This window comes from Hibiscus syriacus, unplaced genomic scaffold (assembly GCF_006381635.1).
Source record: "Hibiscus syriacus cultivar Baekdansim isolate YM2019G1 unplaced genomic scaffold, ASM638163v2 tig00110221_pilon, whole genome shotgun sequence".
Lineage (NCBI taxonomy): Eukaryota > Viridiplantae > Streptophyta > Magnoliopsida > Malvales > Malvaceae > Hibiscus > Hibiscus syriacus.
The window spans coordinates 218,558-234,154 of NW_024062635.1; the positions used below are offsets into that span (position 1 = coordinate 218,558).

Sequence of the window (15,597 nt, forward strand, 5' to 3'; positions counted from 1 at the left end):
GTTGTGTGTACTCATAATGATGCATGATTGATATGATAATGAAGTTTGAGACTTAACGTATGGCCACTGCTAGGCCTTAGTTATGAATTACGGAAGTATGAAACTACTTCTATGTTGATAGGTTATAAGAACCGTAAGTGGCACTTGATTATGATAATGCATGTACCTACTATTTATTACCATATATTCTAGAATGCTTGTGTTTATCATATTCATATGTCATTCTAGGTTAGCTATTATACTACTGAGTAACATACGTAACATAATCAAGAAGCCATAATAGTAAAACATGACAGATTCCAAAATCTTGTCAATTTTCTTTATCCAACCCTATATATCATTGCTCAAGCCCTTACATTCAACGACTTGATGCAAATGAGCATAATTTCGCACAACAAAGTTTAGTTAATTTCTTCACATATTCTAAGTTTCAAAGACTAAAACAAAATAATCAATAGCCCAAACTGTTACAAAATCCCTTTTTTTTTTTCCATTTTGCTCATATTGTACACTGAAACTTCTATATCTTCATAAAAAGTAGTATTGCCAACATACGGCGAGTCCAACTACGAGTATGATCAAGTACTAATTTAGAGTTAATGAAGGATGATGAAACTGGGGATGAATGAGGAGGTTTCGAACTCCTACCTCTAAGCTTTGCCGAAAACTTTGACAGCAGCAGAGGTAGCTGACCAGGTTTCTTGGCAGCTGCAAGCCGAGAAATAAAAGAAAACATTAGAAAGAGGAAGATGAGTTAGTCGAAAAATCAAAAGCTGCAATCACAACATGAATACTGTTTTACCAAATCATAACACATTTGGTTTAAGGTAGTTGATTGTGATCTCCCTTTAATTACCTTCCATAACCAAATTTCTTCAGATATGGTGGGGAGATGGATGAAGATGATGGATCCTTAGGATAGGACCATTCAAAGCAATGGCATGCAATGTACAGATGAATTCAGCTACAACGATAAAAGAAACCACTGTTTTCTCTCATCTTTTTTCATTTATTTTGAAGCTTCTTTTAATTTCAGTATGTTTTACCAAGTTCGATCCTTCAAAAACACCATGCATGCAATCTTTTAAACAACTTTAGAGTACCACAAAATTGAAGAAGGATTACTATCAGTGCAATCCTACTCATCTCCAAACCTTTCATGTCAAGTTCATCTCCAAACATACTCATCTGACCATGTGACTTAAGTACTAAATAAGTGGATATACATGACCTTTACAAGATGTTACCAAAGTTGCATTGGGTAGGTTATGTAACGTTGTAGGAATTATAGAAATGAGTTGTTCAATCCCTTAAATTAAGAGATTATGTAATTATGCTTTGTTTTTCAATCCCTTGTTTCAAGGGATTGCATCTCCTAGGATTAATATATTTCCTAACTTAGAGTTTCCTAATTTAGAGGTATTATTTGTATATAAATATGTAATATACTCTACTGAATGAAATAAGAAAACATAACAGACTATTCTGTTTTCTACAGTATGTTTTCTACTGGTATCAGGTTAGAACGATCAATCCGATTTCCACTTCTCTTTAAATCAGTTCCTGTTCAACTCTATTTTTTTTTCATGGCTAATCCGGATCCCTCAGCATCTGAAATCACTTCCCAGATCAGCCCCTATGAATCTGATTTTCAGATTTCAGATTTCTCTCTTTCACCGATAACCTCCTACAAACTAAATGGAAACAACTACCTACCATGGTCCTAGTCTGTACGGCTATATATCACAGGAAGAATAAAAATCGCCTATCTTTCTGACTCAATGCCGATTCCAGAAGAGACAGACCCAAAGTACAGCACATGGCAGAGTGAAAATACCATGATAATGTCATGGTTAATAAATTCCATGATTCCTGAACTAAGGGAGAATTTCATGCTATACCAAACTGTTGCAGAAATTTGGAATGCAGCGCGAGATACTTATTCCAATGCTGACAATACATTGGAGCTCTTTGGGATTGAGAATCACATTAAAGATCTCAGACAAGGAGACCTTACTGTCGCACAGTACTTTGGAATTCTCAACAAGTATTGGCAGCAAATCAACTTATATGAAAAGAATGAATGGAAGTGCCAGGAAGACAACAACTTCTACAACAAGCAGACAAATCAGAGGAGAATTTTTTAGTTTCTATCTGGACTGAATGGAGAGTTCGATGGAGCAAGAGGAAGGATTCTTTCCACCAAACCCCTTCCTTTAGTCCGAGAAGTTTTTTCAGAGATTCGGAGGGAGGAAAGCCGACGATCTCTGATGGTGCCACCAGTTTAGCGAACAGATGCTTCTGCACTTGTCACTAGTTCCACCTCTAGGAACCAACAGAGGAAAAATCGCCCCTGGTGTGAACATTGTAAGAAACCAGGCCATATGATAGATCAATGTTGGAAGTTGCACGGAAAACTAGCCGATTGGCAGCTCACACGGTCCTGGTTTCAAAAAGAGGCCCATATTGCCTCTCAAGATGATTCCTCCAGCAGTTTTAGCAAGAAACAGATAGAGGAGCTGCAACAGATTTTGAGCAGTATGACAGCCAAACCTACCAATGTGGCTTATACTGCTACTGAAGGTAATCATTCATATACTTCCTCAGTACAATGGATAATAGACTCGAGTGCATCAGATCATATGACAGGAAACGTTGATCTCTTGGAGGAATATAGTGAAAGCAGCTTACCGACCTCTATAAAAATAACAGATGGCTCTCTCACTACAGTCAAAGGGAGTGGTTCTGTTACATTAAACAAAAATCTACTACTTCATAATGTCCTCTATGTTCCTAAACTTGCATGCAATCTGTTGTCAGTCAGCAAATTAATTCAAGATTATGGTTGTAATGTTGTGTTTGGTACTGGTGGTTGTATTTTTAAGGCACAGAACTCGAAGATGGTGATTGGCAGTGCTAGGCTGGGCAAAGGATTGTACACCGTTAGAGGTCAAGCATCTCAAAATCATGCCTTATCCAGTGCTCTTAGAAAACCAGTTTTATCTTCTGATCTCAATACCAATAAAATTATGTTATGACACTCTAGATTAGGTCATCTTAGTTTTTTCTATATTTCCAAAATGTTACCAAACTTATTTATAAATAAAGATCCTTCTTTGTTTTCCTGTGAAATTTATCAAATAGCCAAACACACCAGAAAACCATATATTGCAGCCAAATTTGAACCAACAACACCTTTTTCCATCATCCATAGTGATATTTGGGGCCCTTCTCCTGTCAAAAGTATTTCTGGGTATAAGTGGTTTGTATCTTTTATAGATGGTTACTCTAGGACAACATAGGTATTCTTAATGAGAGAAAAGTCTGAGGTTGAGTCTCTCTTTAAATTTTTTTATCAAAAAGTTGAAATCCAATTTGACACAAAAATCAAAATTCTAAGGAGTGACAATGGGAGTGAGTATTTGAATAAAACCCTTGGGTATTTCTTCAAGGAAAAAGGCATTGTTCACCTTACTTCTTGTGTCAACACACCTCAACAAAACGGGGTAGCAGAAAGGAAAAATTGACATCTTCTAGAGGTTACTCGGTCTCTTATGTTTGCTGCTAATGCTCCTAAGTATCTTTGGGGGGAGGGAGCTCTTCTTACAGCCACTTACCTCATCAATAGAATGCCAAGTAAGACCTTAGATTTCAAAATTCCTACTAAGGTTCTGTTTCAGCTTTATCCCCATTTTAAACATTTAAACTCAAGTCTTTCTCCACGAGTGTTTGGGTGTACAATCTTTGTTCATATCCACAACAGATGGAAATTAGATCCTAGGTCCATAAAGTGTGTTTTCTTGGGCTATTCTTCGAGTTAGAAGGGTTACAAGTGTTACTCACATTCCACAAAAAAGACCTATGTCTCATTTGATGTTACATTTTTTGAAAACCAACCTTATTTTTCAGGAACAGAAATTCAGGGGGAGAGTTACAAGGAATTTCAGCCTGTCCAAACCGATATTCATTTACAACCTATCCTTTTTTTACCTATTACTGTCTCTCCAAAGCCGTCTAGCACTGTCCCAATTCCTAGTGAGGATAATGGGAATAACCTAAATAACTCTGATGAATTATCTTCCTCCTTATCTCAACACTCTAGTCCGTGCAAAACACCTTCCACCACTACCAAAAATGCTCCTAACAATGACCCTGAAACCATAACTCCCCAATCGAAACAACTCAGTGTTTACTCAAGAAGAAGGAAAGATGTTGCTGAAGAAATTAGTCAGCCTAGCATTTGCCAATAACCAGATTCGGATCCTGTTACAGCTGGAACAGAAGGTAATGATGGTTCCCAAGATGCTACTACTGTTGATCTTGATGATTTTCTTATTGCTATTAAGAAGGGGTAAGAAAATGCACTGCTCATCCCATAAATAAGTATGTTGCATATGGGAAATTACAGTCTAATTTCAGGGCCTTCACTGCCAGCATTAACAGTGCGAAAATCCCAAGAAATGTGACAGAAGCATTTCAATCTCCTGAGTGAAAAAATGCCGTGGAAGAGGAGATAAAAGCGTTGCAAAAGAATAAGACATGGAGTTTGACAGATTTGCAAGAAGGGAAGAGAGATGTTGGATGCAGGTGGATATTCATAGTCAAATATCATTCGGATGGGAGTGTGGAAAGATACAAGGCAAGGCTGGTTTCTAAAGGTTTTTCTCAGTCCTATGGCATCGACTACCAGGAGACTTTTGCACCGGTTGCAAAATTGAATACCATCAGAATATTGTTATCAGTAGCTGTTAACATGGATTGGAAATTACATCAGCTGGACATAAAGAATGCTTTTCTGAATGGGAACCTTGAAGAAGAGGTATACATGGAGGTCCCCCCGGATTAGAAGGAAAGGTCACTAAGAAAACTGTGTGCAAGCTCAATAAATCCTTATATGGCTTAAAACAGTCTCCCAGGGCTTGGTTTGATCGATTTGCTAAGGCCATGACATAGAATGGTTTCAAACAAAGCCAAGCGGATCACACATTATTCAGAAAAATTGCACCGAGTGGTAAGATAACCCTCTTAATTGTCTATGTAGATGATATGATTATAACTGGAAGTGATATAGAAGAAATAGAAAAGCCAAAGATGAACCTTGCAAAAGAGTTTGAAACTAAGGATTTAGGGAGTATGAGGTATTTCCTGGGTATGGAAGTTGCAAGGTTCGAGGAATGGCTGGTCATAAACCATCGCAAGTATGTTTTAGATCTTCTTGCAGAAACTGGGATGCTCGACTGCAAACCAGTTGAAACTCCAATGGAGTCAGGCTTGAAATTTTGCAAGGAAATGATTGGAAATCCAGTAAACAAGGAGACCTACCAAAGGTTAGTTGGGAAGTTGATCTACCTTTCACTAACTAGGCCTGATATTACATATTCAGTGAGTATTTTCAGCCAACATATGAGTGATCCTCGAGAAGAACATTTGGAAGTTGTTAACAAAATCTTAAGGTTCTTGAAGTTTACCCCAGGAGCTGGACTTATATTTAGAAAAAATCAAGACAAAACAGTGAAGGTTTATACGAATGCAAGCTGGGGAGGTGAATTAACTGATAGAAGGTCAGTTAGTGGCTATTGTACCTACGTTGGGGTAACTTGGTGACTTAGAGAAGTAAGAAACAAGCCGTTGTCTCTCGAAGTAGTGCCGAGTCAGAGTTTAGAGCAATGGCTCTCGGAATATGTGAATGAATGTGGATTAAAAGACTGCTCACAGAACTGGACTTAGATGACAAAAAGAATTTTGAGATTTTTAGTGACAGTCAATCAGCTATGAGTATAGCAAAAAACTCAGTGCAACATGATAGAACAAAACATATTGAGATAGACATACATTTTATTTACGAGAAGGTTAACAATGGAGTTGCAAAACTACAATACATTCCGACGAAGAAACAGCTGGCAGATATCTTCACCAAAGCCCTTCCACGAGTGACTTTTGATGAGTTATCATTCAAACTGGGTATATACAACATATATACACCAGTTTGAGGGGGAGTGTAGGTTATGTAAAGTTGTAGGAATTATAGAAATGAGTTGTTCAATTCCTTAAATTAAGAGATTCTATAATTATGCTTTGTTTTTCAATCCCTTGTTTCAAGGGATTGCATCTCCTAGGATTAATATATTTCCTAACTTAGAGTTTCCTAGTTTAGAGGCATTTTTTGTATATAAATATGTAATATACTCTACTGAATGAAATAAGAAAACATAACAGACTATTCTGTTTTCTACAGTCTGTTTTCTACACATTGAACTTTTCAAATTGGACTTTGGTGGTATTGACCAACTAGCCTTAAAGGGAAATTGCCATGATATTGTAGGAGATTAATGTTATGATTTAAAACTGTTGAAAACATTTTGATATTTCGATATAACAAATTAAGTTAAATGAATTTTAAGATTTTCCAAATGATTTTCTAAGTATATTCGATAGAATTATTCGAATATCAAAACATTACTCCAAATCTTTCAAAGATCATTTTTAATCCTTACTCAAAGTGTAAAATTAAGTTTTAATCTTAAAACAATTTCAAAATAATTTTACAAAGTATTTCGAACCATTTCAAAGCCAAAAATTCCAGATTGCTCAGAGGGAACCGATTCCCCCCTAAGGGGGTACCGATTCCCCCTGAATGGTTTGGCTCCGAGATTTCCAGAATGCTCAGAGGGAACCGATTTCCCCATAGGGGGTACCGATTCCCCCCTTGTATAACGGTCGAAATATTTGAATTTTACACTTAGGGAACTAATTCCCCATAGGGGGTACCGATTTCCCCCACGCTCCAAGCTGTTTTATTAATTGTTTTCATACTAAAACGGCTATATGATCTTCACTAATCATCCCCAACGTTCATAAGTGATTCAAGGTGTATTTAAACAAGTTCTGAAGCCCTTGATCAACAAGAAATTATAGAGAAACAAGAGAGAAAGCATCAAACACCAAGTTTGTGCAAATCAAGCCAATTTTCCTTTCAATATTCATCTTGCTTTCAAAGAACACCATTTGTGCTCATTTGTAATTATTTGTGAGTGTTCTTTTCTTGTTCTAGAATTGTGCAAACATCTTACCTTGTGAGGTTTTCCTTGTAAGTTTGTAAATTTGTAATCTTCTCTTTGGGAAAGAGTGTTCTCAAGAATTGGGGTATATTCTTGAGGGTGTTGTAAGGTTATCTCTTTAGCCTCAAAAGAAAGAACAAATTAGTGAATTTGTTGGAAAATCCTTAGTGTGGATAGCTAAGGTAGTGGACGTAGACTTTGATTGAGAAAGTCGAACCACTCTAAATCGCTGTGCAATTACTTTTAATTTTCTGCAAAAGCTTCCACCAAATTTTTAATTGCCAATTCATCCCCCTCTTGGCCAATTCCGTCAATCGATTAACTCAACAATTGGTATCAGAGCCTAACTCATTTGAAGGTTTAATCTCCTCTTGAGTTGATCCGGGAAGAGTTAAATCGATAAAGATGGCGTCCACTTCCGGTTCATTCTCCATGGAAGAATCCAGACCTATTGACGTGCCTCCACACTTCAATGGAACAAATTATCGTCATTGGAAGAGGTGTATGATGATATTCATCAAAGCATTTGATATGGAAGCTTGGATGATAATCAAGAAAGGATATTCCTCTCCTACTAAGAAGACAAAGAAGTGGAGTGTTCAAGAACGGAAGGAAGCTCAACAAAACTCAAAGGCTATGCACATGTTGTGTTGTGCAATTGATCCTAATGTATATAAAGGAGTTTCTTCTTGTTCAAGTGCCAAGGAAATGTGGGATAAGCATGAGGAGATCTATAGAGACAAGGAAGAACAAGAACCAATAAAAGTGATGTCTCTATTAGCTCTCACAGAGCCAAAGGTATCTTCTAACTCAAATATATCAAATTCAAAATCTTTTAATGAGTTACAAGATGCTTATGATAAATTATTTTCAGAGTTTGAGACCATGAACTCCAAATACAATAAATTGATTTCTAAATTTATTGCTAAAAATGATCTTCTTTCGAAAGCTAAAACAGACTTGGAAAATCAAAATGAAATGTTGAGAAAGGAGTTAGAGCTTTCAAAAATAAAATCTGAAAACTTTGAAAAAGAAATTTTCAAATTAAACAAACTTCTTCTAGAAATGAAAATGGATTTTGAAAATCAAAATGAAATCTTGAAGAAGGATTTAGAACTCTCAAAAATGAAATTTGAAAGTATTGAAAAAGAAAATTTCAATTTGAAAGATAAACTTGAATGTTTAACAAGAGAAAAAGAGATCATTCTAAATAATTCATCTAGTTCAATAATGACAATATGTTCACATTGTCATTATCATGGTCATAAGGTACATACTTGTCCTTTAAAGAAAGGAAAACGATTTAAATTAGACAAGTATGTTTCCAAAAGGAACAAGAGGTATTGAAACTAATGTTCAAGGATCCAAAGCAATTTGGATACCAAAATCTACTTAAATGTCTCTTGTAGGTGTGTGAGAGCAATTGTGATAAAGATGATGATATTTAAGATGCTCTATGCCACACATAAAAAGGGAATGGGTAACCTCTAAACTTAATGTTTTTATTATTTGGTTGCTCATTTAGTTTATGCATGCATGAGGTTTTAAAATGTTGAATTATGTTTTATCTCATGTATTTTGAAAAATATTGTATGATGAACATGGTAAATTATGGTAATGTTTTATAAACTCTAGTTCATCATATTAATTTTTGGTCAAAATTGTTTTTAAAAAGTAATTGATATCTATTTAACAATTGATATCAATTTTTCAATAACTTTGGTTTTGCAAAATTTTGACCTAAATTTTTTTTCTTAATGTTTATGCATAGATTTTTTGTTTAAATATTATAAAGTTTTAATGCATAACATTTTCAAAAACTTTATGCATGTTCTCTTAATCTATATAATCAACATTGCATAATGTTTTATATGTGAATGGGTTAAAAGCATAATCTTTTGAAAAATAAATTTGATAAAAGATACAATGTTTTATTTTAAATGATTGCAAAATTGATTAACATTGCATCTATTTTCGATTATGCTTGTTGGTCATAAAATAGGGATATATATATATACATGATGCATTTAGATTTTATTAATATGACTATTTTGTGTCTAGTTGCTAGGGATGAGTATGATGATTTGTTATGGCATAGGAGACTAGGACATGCTAGTATGAGTGTTTTGCAACAGCTAATTCAAGGTGATTTAGTTCGAGGGTTGCTTAAGCTTAAATTTGATAATGATAAAATATGTAATGCTTGTGCTAAAGGAAAACAAAAGCGAGTTTCTTTTAAATTCATTAATGATGTATCAACTAGTAGAGTTTTACAATTGATCCATTTAGATCTTTTTGGGCCAACTAGAACTACTAGCTTGGGTGGAAAACAATATGCATTTGTCTTGATAGATGACTATTCTAGATATACTTGAGTTCTATTTTTAAATACTAAAGATGAAGCATTAGAACAATTCATCACGTTTTCAAAAGTAATCCAAAATGAAAAAGGTTACTCTATAACTAGTGTTAGGAGTGATCATGGAACTGAATTTGAAAATCTTGGATTTACTGAATTTTGTAACTCTAACGGTATTAGCCATAATTTTTCAGCACCTAGAACCCCTCAACAAAATGGAGTTGTTGAGAGGAATAATCGAACTTTAGAAGAAATGGCTAGAACCATACTTTGTGAAAATAATTTACCAAAATATTTTTGGGCGGAAGCCACAAATACTGCTTGTTATATTGTAAATCGAGTAATTATTAGGCCAATTTCAAAGAAAACTCCATATGAAATTTTCAAAAATAAAAAGCCTAACATTAGTTATTTTCATCCTTTTGGATGTAAATGTTTTGTTTTAAACAACGGTAAAGAAAACCTTGGCAATTTTGATGCTAAAAGTGATGAAGGAATTTTTCTGGGTTATTCTTTAAATTCTAAAGCCTATCGTGTATTTAATAAAAGAACTTTAGTTGTAGAAGAGTCTATACATGTTTTTTTCGATGATAATCCCCTTCCGAGGAAGGATTCTTGTGTGAATGATGATGTAGGTGTTATAAATACAAATGACGTTAGACATGACGTTAGAGAACCATCATCAAAGGAAGAAACAAAAAATGAGGAAACTCATGATCCTCTTAAGAATCCAACCATTGAAGAAAGGGAAGTATCTTATCCAAGAGAGTACAACTATGTTAAGGATGGTGAAATTATAGGTAATCCATCTAAAGGGGTAACAACTCGATCTTCTCTTAGAAATATTTATAATTATGTTGCATTTATCTCATGCATAGAGCCTAAGAATATTAAAGAAGCATTAAATGATGAACATTGGATTATGGCTATGCAAGAAGAGTTAAATCAATTTGAGAGAAGTAAAGTATGGACATTAGTTGAAAGGCCTAGTAATAAAACTACTGTAGGTACTAGATGGGTATTTAGGAATAAGCTTGATGAGAGTGGTAATATAGTGAGAAACAAGGCTAGACTTGTTGCTCAAGGGTATACTCAAGAAGAGGGCATAGACTATGATGAAAATACGCTCCCGTAGCTAGGATGGAAGCAATTAGAATGTTATTAGCATTTGCATGTTTCAATGAATTTAAATTATATCAAATGGATGTTAAAAGTGCATTTTTAAATGGTTTTATAAAAGAAGAAGTGTATGTGGAACAACCTCCAGGTTTTAAAGATTCAAATTTTCCGGATCATGTTTTAAAATTGACAAAAACACTTTATGGTTTAAAGCAAGCTCCTAGAGCTTGGTATGAAAGATTGTCAAATTTTTAATTGAAAAAGGTTTTTCAAAAGGGAAGGTTGACACTACATTGTTTTGAAGCATAAAGGTAAAGATTTATTAGTAGTTCAAATTTATATTTATGATATAATATTTGGTTCTACTAATGATGTTCTTTGCCAAGAATTTTCTAAGCTAATGCAAAGTGAGTTTGAGATGAGCATGATGGGGGAGCTCTCATTTTTCTTGGGACTCCAAATCAAGCAAAGAAAAGATGGCATCTTCATCAATCAAGCTAAGTACGTCAAAGATATGCTCAAGAAGTTTGGACTGGAAAATGGAAAACCTCATGACACTCTAATGAGCTCTTCAACAAAGCTTGACTTAGATGAAGGAGGTAAATGTGTAGATGTTAAATTATATAGGTCAATGATTGGATCTCTACTTTATCTAATTGCAAGTAGACCGGACATTATATTTAGTGTTTGCTTATGTGCTAGATTTCAATCATGCCCTAAGGAATCACATTTACTAGCTATTAAGAGAATCTTTAGATACCTTAAGGACACTCCTAGTTTAGGACTTTGGTATCCTAGAGACTCTAGCTTTAGCTTGCATGCTTTTTCTGATGCGGATTATGGAGGATGCAAATTAGATAGGAAAAGCACATCCGGTACTTGCCAATTCCTTGGAAATATGCTAATTTCTTGGTTTTCAAAGAAACAAAATTGTGTTGCATTATCTACCACTGAAGCCGAATACATTTCAGCTGGTAGTTGCTGTGCACAAGTTTTATGGATGAAACAACTTTTTGATTATGGAATTTAAGTAGGTATCATTCCTATCAAGTGTGACAATACTAGTGCTATTTGTCTCACTAAAAATCTCATCCAACACTCAAGAACTAAGCACATTGAAATAAGACATCACTTCATTAGAGACCATGTCACTAAGGAAAATGTAGTTCTAGAATTTGTTGATACTTTGCACAAATTAGCGGATATCTTTACAAAACCTTTAGACAAGGAACGATTTTGAACACTTAGGAGAGAATTAAGTTTGACCAATCTATCTTCACTGAGTGTTTAAAATAATTTTAGCACTTTTAATAATAAATGAAAAATGCTTATAATAGTAAATTTTGATTGCATTCATTGCTATTAGTTAGGAGGAGTTTATGATTCTTGATAAAAAATTAATTTTATGTTCAAATATCGTTTAAAGATTAATTGAATTGTTTGAACATGATTAATTTTCAATATATGAGTTGCCAATACCACTAGAGGAAATTAATTTAGCATTTTGGGTGTTTAAAATCGAATTTTAGCATTTTGGTGCAGAAGGAATCGATCCCCCCTTGAGGGAACCGATTCCCCCTTTGAAGGGGAACCGATTCCCCCCACAGGGGAATCGATACCCCCCTGGGGTTCTGGTTTTAGAAAGGGTAGAACCCAATATTTGCTCAAACCCTCTCTTATTCCTTCACGCCGTTTCTTACCTCTACTCTCTCAAATCTCCATTCTTGCCTCAAATCAATGTTTTTAATCGGAATTCACTTCAAATATCATCCTCTAAACCTGTTGGAATCATAAAAAAAAAATGTGCAAACTTCATCTAATCTCACTCAAATCCGAAATCCTTCAAGGTATTTTTCCAAAACTTCTATTTCATCAATTTATAAACATAGAACTAGTTTTAATTAGTTCTAAGATGAACTTTAGATCGGGCATTAATTGTGTTTTGATTGAATTATGTTGTTGTTATGAAAACTATATTGTTTCTCAAAACCGTATTTTTCAAAAGTTTTAAAAAACTTTGCCCATTAGGATTGATTTAGAGAACCTTGAAATATTGATGACTCAATTGAGTTTTGGGATTGATTGAATTACATACATGTGTTTTTTTTAAATTTGCAGGTTACATATTCTATTCCGATTCTTAAACCATGTCAAATCCTAAACGACCTAGGACATTGTCTAGTCGCTCAAGTCAAAACCGACCTCTTATTCCTCCACCCAATCCAAATAACCAAAATATGACCATTATGAACTCTTGTTTCAACGTACCTGATTATGGACAAGATCTATACCATATGTACCATACTTGTTTTGAGTCATATAAAATATGGGAAGAGTGTATCCCTTCGATCCAAGCTATAGAAGATATGGACTTCCAATATCTTCCTACTCTTAAATCCTAGAAGTTTGATGAACTCTTTTAACTCAAACCTTTGGTTTATCATCAATTAGTCCGTATTTTTCTATTCCAATATGGTATGTGTCCAAAACGAGCTCCGATCTGAAACTATAGGAATTTGATCCTATCTTTTAGGACAATTCATTTTTATTGACTCCAGCACAATCGCTACCCATTTTGGACTAGATATCTCAGGTTTAATGAAAAAGAGACTGTGGATTCACCCTATAAGTCTAAGGATAGTGAGAGTACCCTAAGAACTCATCGTGATAGATTCCTTCATTATTTGATCTCTTGGTGGTTTAGACCATCCGGAGGTAGGTACTCCTCCATTAGGAACATAGATATATGGTGGATATATTGTATCCAACATAAAAAGAAGATTTATCTGCCACAGATCATTTTTAGTGAGTTTCCATAAACATTGTTCCTTCCAAGAATATAGAAACCTTGGTTTATGGTTATCTCCTTAGTAATTTGTTTATCAAACTCGGTCTTTGGGTCAATGGGTTTATCGTCCTGAACTCAGAACTTTTAATTGTGAAACATTTTGATGTCCATGGATTGTTTTATTTTGGGTGTTTGAATTTGTTGGATAAATGGATATTTGAACTTATATGCTTATATATTTGGTTTGATTTTCACTTTCATTTTGAGCTTAATGTTTATTTTTGCATCATTTACATATCAGTTGCATTATGACCAATTTTGCCATTTCACATTAATTATGAATATTGATTATGAAAACTAATGGCTAACGTTTCTCTTGCTTATGATCTTAGCAGCTTATATTATATATAATCAATTGGCTAACTAATTTCAAAACCTTGTTTAAATTCTTTAAAATGTCTTTTTGATTTAACAAAAAGGGAGAGAAATGTTAAAGTGTTTTTAAATGATAAATGAGAGAAGTGTTAAAGTAAGGGGGAATAATTTCAAAACTTGATTTCAAAATCTTAAAATTACTAAAATGTTTTTGTTATATCAAAAAGGGGATGATTGTTGAAAACATTTTGATATTTCGATATAACAAATTAAGTTAAATGAATTTTAAAATTTTCTAAATGATTTTCTAAGTATATTCGATAGAATTATTCGAATATCAAAACATTACTCCAAATCTTTCAAAGATCATTTTTAATCCTTACTCAAAGTGTAAAATTAAGTTTTAATCTTAAAACAATTTCAAAATAATTTTACAAAATATTTCGAACCATTTCAAAGCCAAAAATTCCAGATTGCTCAGAGGGAACCGATTCCCCCCTAAGGGGGTACCGATTCCCCCCTGAATGGTTTGGCTCCGAGATTTCCAGAATGCTCGGAGGGAACCGATTTCCCCATAGGGGGTACCGATTCCCCCCTTGTATAACGGTCGAAATATTTAAATTTTACACTTAGGGAACCGATTCCCCATAGGGGGTACCGATTCCCCCCACACTCCAAGCTGTTTTATTAATTATTTTCACACTAAAACGACTATATGATCTTCACTAATCATGCCCAACGTTCATAAGTGATTCAAGGTGTATTTAAACAAGTTCTGAAGCCTTTGATCAATAAGAAATTATAGAGAAACAAGAAAGAAAGCATCAAACACCAAGTTTGTGCAAATCAAGTCAATTTTCTTTTCAATATTCATCTTGCTTTCAAAGAACATCATTTGTGCTCATTTGTAATTATTTGTGAGTGTTCTTTTCTTGTTCTAGAATTGTGCAAACATCTTACCTTGTGAGATTTTCCTTGTAAGTTTGCAAATTTGTAATCTCTCTTTGGAAAGAGTGTTCTCAAGAATTGGAGTATATTCTTGAGGGTGTAAGGTTATCTCTTTAGCCTCAAAGAAAGAACAAATTAGTGAATTGTGGAAAATCCTTAGTGTGGATAGCTAAGGTAGTGGACGTAGACTTTGATTGAGAAAGTCGAACCACTCTAAATCGCGGTGCAATTACTTTCAATTTTCTGCAAAAGCTTCCACCAAATTTTTAATTGCTAATTCACTCCCCTCTTGGCCAATTCCGTCAATCGATTAACTCAACAAAAACAACAAATAAGAAAACCACATTGTCATGAGCACATATATGACATATTTCATTAAGTAAACTTACCTTCATCTTTAAGAAATCTCTCATCCTTAGCAATTTGCATTCGTAGTGCATTGAGCAACGATCCAAAATACAATGCAAACACTGTGCATGTGATTGTGATAACATTGTAAGGCATGCTGAAATCAGGAGTTGTCAAAGGTACCAATAATACTTCTGTGGACATGACTCTTTTCCTGCATGACAGATCAAGCAAATGCCAAATGAGAATAACACAATTTGATCAGGTTTAAGACCAGAAATCTCGAGAAGCTAATACCTGAAACTTTGACAACAAGGGTGACTTGTTCAAAGAGTCATTTTCAAGGAAAATCATGCTTGCATGTAAGTTGGGAAAGCTTACAATAGCTGATGGTATGCCAAATCCTTGAATAGCATCAGGGGGATATTCATCAATATGTAAAGTTTGGCCCATCATGCAAGAAGCATGCTATTTTTCATTCAGTTCAAAAATTTTAACTTCATTCAGTTCAAAATTTTTAACTTCATTCAAATAGATGGTGTCATCCAAAAACGGAGAATGCCTTAGACTGATAATGGTATATAAGGTCAGCAGCTACTTGT

General features: G+C 34.3%; 1 pseudogene; it reads right to left on the reverse strand.

Annotated features, from left to right (window-relative positions):
- Window positions 1-497: 497 nt before the first annotated feature.
- LOC120114238 overlaps window positions 498-15,597 on the reverse strand; it is a 33,137-nt pseudogene continuing 18,037 nt past the window's right edge.